The sequence below is a fragment of the Micromesistius poutassou genome, assembly GCF_964030765.1.
Source record: "Micromesistius poutassou genome assembly, chromosome: 9".
NCBI lineage: Eukaryota > Metazoa > Chordata > Actinopteri > Gadiformes > Gadidae > Micromesistius > Micromesistius poutassou.
Genome location: NC_140279.1, coordinates 7,098,667 through 7,105,672, shown reverse-complemented (window position 1 = coordinate 7,105,672; position 7,006 = coordinate 7,098,667). Strand labels below are relative to the sequence as shown.

At 38.7% G+C, this 7,006-nt stretch overlaps 1 pseudogene across 1 annotated transcript; it reads left to right on the top strand.

The window, feature by feature from the left end:
• The first annotated feature begins 272 nt into the window (after positions 1-272).
• On the top strand, positions 273-2,187 carry LOC311353643 (annotated as a pseudogene). Its single transcript has 3 exons — positions 273-491; positions 1,403-1,531; positions 1,723-2,187. The product of its transcript is annotated as an uncharacterized misc_RNA (transcript).
• The last annotated feature ends 4,819 nt before the right edge of the window (positions 2,188-7,006 follow it).

Below are 7,006 nucleotides of genomic sequence, written 5' to 3'. Positions count from 1 at the left end.
ATTCGTTTTTTCAAAATAAAACCAAAAATAAGAAAACGAAAAAACAATTCCTTTTCTCAGTATTCGTTTCCTAAACTAAAATGAAAAAACGGATAACGACTCGTTTTTTTCAGTTTTCGATTTTATGCTCAAATGAATAATGGAAAAAACGGATAACGAGCGTTTCCCGTTTCATGTTTTATCCCATTTTGATCTGAAACAAGTTCAATGAGCCGGAAGCGAAGCGGAAGTGACCGTCTCTGTCTCTGTCTGTACTGCGAGGGCGCGCAAAACAAAAATAATGGCAGGACTTGAGGATCATGCAGATATAATTGGACAGCTTTTTGAGGATGGTAAAACGCATGCCGAGATTTCTACCACGCTGCAGCAGTTCGGTGTTCAGAGGTGCTCGGAAATGTCGGTGAGAAGATTCTGTGCTCAACACCAACTCAGGCGTAAAAGACGTGTCAGACGCAGAACTGGAAACTGCTGTCCTGTCATCAATAGATAAGGTAAGTGCTCGCATTTTAACACGTAGCGTACAAACTAAAACTATACGCTTTTCACATTAATTATATTTTTGGAAATAGTGTTTTGATCGTGATCGCCTATAGGCTACTGTTAGACAGTAGGTTCAAAAGCACATTGGGTGGCCACTGCCATTGACATCCCACCAGTCCGACAGCCTCTAATTGTCTAAATGGCAACACTTAGCCTAATTTGCTGTCAAACGTCTGATCATTCCGACAATTGTTGCCTCCTATGATCAGAATGACGGTATTTTTTCTTCCTTTTTTAAACATTCGTGCCTTTCCGACAATCAAGTTATGTAGTCCCTGTCTGCGCTCTGCTGCGTAATTACGCACAACCAAATGTATGCATTCCTCTATCAGCATGTTTTGAAGAAGCTGTTGAGTAACGCAATTCGGTGGTGAATGATAAATAATAACTAATAATATAATACATTTTATTTATAAGCGCTTTTACAAATGCTCAAAGACACTTTACACTTTAAAAATGATGTTGAATCCATCTTGGTGCAAAGTTTAGTTTTATAAATTAATAACAGAAAAAAAAATCCCCCACTTACTGTTCTAATTGGGACAAAAGTGCTACGAAATGTAGCCTATTGATTACTACACACTGGGCCTTTGTATTTCCAGGCGAGGATGAGTGCCCTCTTTTTGAAATAAAAACATGGTCACCCTATTAAACACACTGTGCCTAATTCCTGTGAATATATTTGACCTTGTCATGTGTGTAATTTGTAAAAGGTAGTTAGGCTATACCTATGTCAAGTTTCACAAAAGTCACGACAGTTTTTGTCGACTTGTTGACTTTTAATGTAAACCTTAAATTAGTATTAAGTCTTAGTTACAAGGCTACGCAAATTATTTAATTTAACCCTTTTTTGTCTTGACAGACAGGTCCAACTTATGGACGAAAGTTCATGACAGGATACCTGTCATCTGTGGGAGTTAAAGCAGGTGAAGCACGAGTGGGAAGGATTCTCAGAGAGGTTCACCAGCCATATAATGAGCTGCGCCGCCAGGTGAGTCACCTACATTAATTGTATTTGTGAGCAAAAAGATGATTTTTGAAATTAGTGACCTCATGAAAAGTTTAATTTAGACTTACAGTATATTATCAGTACATGCATGTATTAGGTTTGTGAATAATTAGAATATTTTAGCAGATTTAATGTTAATGCACTTTTCATGGATTGCATTGTAATTGTTTTAGGGAGCGCGTAATCTAAATCCAGTTCCTTACCATGCGGAATACATGGGCCACAAACTCCACCTTGATCAGAATGAGAAGCTGGGAATGTTTGGAGTGACACATGTCTTGGCTATTGATGGTTTCAGCAGCAAAATTGTTGCTGAATCCACAATGCCAGTGAAGAACAATCTTGTTATTTATGAGGAAGTTTACAGGCAAGTAGTCAAGGTTAAAAATCTGAATTTATCATATCCACATTCATGTATCCATATAATTTGCACAATTCTCTATTACAGGAAAGCAGTTGCCAACAATGGAATGTGGGACCAAATCAGAGTCGATCATGGCAGGGAGTTTTATTTGACCCTGTACATGCAAGAGAAGCTGTCTCAACACAGACATAACATCAGTAGGCTTCCTTACATGCAGACAACTTCTTCAAGGGTAAATTTTGTCCTACTGATTACATATAAAGATAATAATTAAAATTGTATTTATTTATTTATGAAAGGGGGGCCATGCACAAATACATAAATCTCAAATGAGAGAAAATGATTTATGCCAGATTTAGCTATGATTAGCTATTTTGCTCCTTTACATCTGCAGTCCCTGGGCAGGTACAGTACAGATTTAAAAGCAAGGGCTTCACATGGCATCATAACAACATCCTCTGCCCTTAGACCCTCACATTGACTGAGGAAAAACTCCATAGAAACCCTTTTAACAGGGAAAACCAGGAGAAACCTCAGGGTGAGCAACAGAGGAGGGATCCCTCACCCAGGACGGACAGACGGGACATAGATGTTGTTACAGACAAGAAAACAGTTTACAACAGAGAATGTGAGAAACATGGAAATGTTAACGACAGCTGAAGGAGGAAGCTTCTGGTAGGCAAGGGAGGCAGGGAGAGCAGACCAGCTTAATGGGAGGACTGGATGGCAGACTGGTTCATAGGAACAGGCCAGTTTAACAGCCGGGGAAAAGGGGGGGGGTTGCAGAGATGGAGCTCCGGTGGATCTGTGGAAACACAGAGAGAGTGAGAGACACCAAGGCCAAACTACAAAGTGCAACAGACAATTGACAGTTCAAAATGAGCTGAGAGGAGAAGAGAGGAGGAGAGGAGAAGAGAGGAGGAGAGGAGGAGAGGAGAAGGGAGGAGATGAGAAGAGAGGAGGAGAGGAGAGGAGAAGAGAGGAGGAGAGGAGAGGATTACATCATCAAAATCATAAATGCCTTCCTACTTTACATTTTCAGATGGGTTTTTAAGAGGTTATTCATCATGCTTGATAATGCCTAAATAATCTCTGAAAAATAAAATAAAAATCTTTGGAATTAAATAATGATTGGAAAATCAACATATAACATTAGTCCCAATCAGAACAGTAAAGTGGGGGAATTTTTTTTATGTTATTTATAAAATTTTGTACTGAGATGGATTACATAAACTATAACCATCAGATAATTAACGTTATTACTACCATTTTTGAAGTCTAAGTTATGCTACTGGATCTCAAGCAGTGAGCAGTAACTTTATTAATATATAGCCTATAATATAATATAAGCAATGTGAAAGAACGCGACTTCACTCTTCGTGTTGTTATGAGTGACTGTGACTTTTATTTTGAAGGGTGTTTGTTGTACACTCCCGGATAAGACGTATGCATGGATGTACAGTAGTATGAAGTTTGCCCCGGGAAACTTGTTGTTGCTGGTTATGTTCGAGCAGTCAGTGTGGAAAATAAAGTCATGGTGGAACCTGAAACAGTTACCAACGTGCAGTTTGAATAAAAATCCAGCAATCGTTTCTGTTTTGGCTGAGTGCGCTAGCTAACGTTACCACCACGAGTGTTGTTTTAAACGAACGTTAGATAAATAAATAAAAAAATAAAAAAACATACCTGGAAAATGACACTTATCTTCTCCGTGGTCATGTCGTCAGGCCTCAACGTGACCCTCTTGTCGGCCTTGAAGAGGACATAAATGTCCATTTTCCACGCTTTTCCAATTATCTTCTGGTAACGTCAGAGAATTGACTGGCTCTGCTAACGTTAGCTTTGCTCCAGGCCACTTCCGGGTGACGGTAATTTCTGGTGTAGGTACCAAATGCTTGCAACATGAAACGGGAAACGCTCGTTATCCGTTTTTTCCATTATTCATTTGAGCATAAAATCGAAAACTGAAAAAAACGAGTCGTTATCCGTTTTTTCATTTTAGTTTAGGAAACGAATACTGAGAAAAGGAATTGTTTTTTCGTTTTCTTATTTTTGGTTTTATTTTGAAAAACGAATGAACGAATGATACACGGATTTACCTGTTGTACGGTGTGATTTGTGTGTTAATTAAACAGTAAGTAACGACGCAATAGTAGCCCTATTTGTAATATAATGTTAACTTGTTTAGTTTGTATTGAGGACCATAAGTCAACCTGAAGTAGGCATATGTTTCTCTGTAGGCTCTGTGGGATGTTAGTTGTATTTCGTGAATGAGCATAACACAGATGAATAGCGATAACGGCGGCTGGGATAACGTTCATGACTGTATTAAATACCGGTATCTTTAAAGAGAATATAGTTGTTGTTACGCCCCATTCTAGGGGCCTAGGACGCAACATGAAAAACCCCCTTCTTCCCCAACTCCCAAGTAGCCACGAGCACACGTGTTGTTCTGTTTTAACTGAATACAGGATTTATTCACAAAAACATTATCAATGTAACTAAGGTAGGCTTCAGGGTGGGCCCAGGCCAAAATAACAAACAAAACTTTCCTATCTGAAACAAAAGAGACTCTAACCTAAGAAAACAAATGACAATCAACTCAGCTCCCTTTCTAATAAAACAGGAGGAAACAATACAAACTGAAATGGCAGTCCACCCCTACTATTTAAACAGAAACTTCTAAACTAAAATACAGGACTTAAGAACATGTGTGGCTTGTTGGGAGAGGAGGAGGATGGAAGTGCTGGCTTTTCCACGGTGGCCATCTTGACTCCTTTTATTCCTGTGGGGTTTCCTGCCTCAGCCAATCACCGTCCCCGGCCGAAATGAGTGGACCAATCCCCACCCGGGAATGGCACATTCCTATTTACATAGATTGACAAGAAACACAAAGCCACACACACAAACACAACAGAATACAAAAACTACGACCACAGTCGTAATAGTTGTAATGGAGTCATTTCGGTTGTATGCACATGCGCATACTATTACAATCATACAATTAATTGACGGCTAAGTGCGGTTACTGCGGTTCAATAATATGGGAGACATTAGGCTAGGCCTATATGGTTATTTAAATTATATAGCGAGCCCTATATAGGCCTATAGGATTTTCTTGGCGGTTCATCATTACATCAGGAGCAGAACCTAGTTAGTTGTATTTTACAGTCCACTATATTAGGCTACCTGTCGCTACTAAGGAATAAATAAATAACCAGCTATTTGTATTTCATGTTTGATCATTTCACCAACAAAGTTGAAACAAATCTTGATTAAAAATAAGAAGTGTATTTTGAATAGGGAGTTTTCATCTGTCTCAAAATAAGTTGTTCTTTAAATAAAGGTAGCCTATAAGTCTTGCCCCTCCGATCTTGTTTGTATTAATTGTAGGCCTACCTACCCTGTTTCAGGCTGGCCCACTTTTTTCATGGGTGGAAGAATTTGAAAATAAATAAATGAACAGCGCAAAACTCTTATTTACTTTCCCATTTTAATGTATATTGGATCAGTGTTTGCCAAATGAAAAATCCACCTCAAGGTCAGTTTATATCAATGAGTTTATAAGAAAAAACGTACTTTAACTATCAATTATATATAAAACATACAATGTTAACCCATTAAATATTTGGGATAATTTAAATTCATCATGTCAGTTCTATGTGTGAGTTATCTTATATCAAATAATTTATATATATTTTTTTTCTCTCTATACCTGTCCCCTCAGTCCTGGCCTCTTCATGTCTATCGGGTTCACCAGCAGCATCAGACAGGCTGGACTGCTGCTCTGAGGCTACCAAATATTTGACATTTGATATAATTGATATAAATTGATCTATCACGTTTGTTCTTTGTTTGGTCTTTTATCATTTACATAAAATATGTTGTCCACTTACGGACTGGCTTATCTCTTCTGATGCTACAAAAAAAGAAGGGGTTACTTTATTGCTTGGGCTAACTTACAGATCATGCTGGAGTTTAAATGTTGATTTTCACAAATTATATTTGTGATACGTCATATGGCTTAACAAAATAAACTAGACTAATGATGAATTGGACTGAGCTTGTGCTCAGGTTGGCATTACAAACATAGCACAAATAGCTACATTATGTAGGCCTATGTTGCTAATTAATCATTAGATCCACCTCTCTCTACCGGCTGCCACTTGGGTCTGTCCTCTGAACAGGTTGGTTATTTTTGCACATTTGGCGTCTTCCTCCAGTGCCCTTCTTTTTTTAAATCTGGCATTTTCTCCTTCTGGCTTTTTCCCGCCTTCCACAATCAACGACACTTCTGTTCTTTTTTCTTGTTACCGCTCAAGAAAAGACGCAACACGGACCAAACCAACTCAAATAATTGGGAGGGGTGAACTACCGTACATTGTATAATCCATATTATATATACTGCGATGCTGGGACTGAAATGTTAGATGAATGAAGAACGTCTACTTTAGGAGAAGATAAAATAATGGTCAAAATTCTTTTTTTTCCCCCACCCAAGCGGCCCAAAATACATTTGAAAGTGGACTGGCCCACCGGGAAACCTCCCGAACTTCCCGATGGCCACCCCGGGCCTACCATGTAACTGAAGAACAAGGGAACTTACACTACTTAAGATTACAGCCCGAATACCCTGTATTTACCCTGTAACTAAATGCAAGGGGTGAACCACCACCGCATATATATATATATATATATATATATATATATCTGACTTCCTCCTTAACTACAGAAAACATTTTATTTTGATTTACTTTCCTCAAAAAATGGAAGAATAAACTTGATTAAGTGCACACTTTGCTGTCAGAAGAGTATAGAGCATTGTGATTATCTTGTGTTTTAACTTGCTATATTGGATTTATTTCCTGGGATGAAAAGAGACCTTGCACAGAGCTGAAAAAAAGCTAAGGTTGCTACTCAATGAGCCTTACTGCTGGTGGACCACAATTGCCAGGGTCAGGGAGAATACTTCAAACATTTTAAAGGCTTCAGAATTTGTCAAAACGTGGTAACACTGAAACACAAGTGAGAGACATCTAGGTTGGGTGAGTTCTGTCCGCCGATGGCGAGGCCATGAACGGCCAGGAATGAAG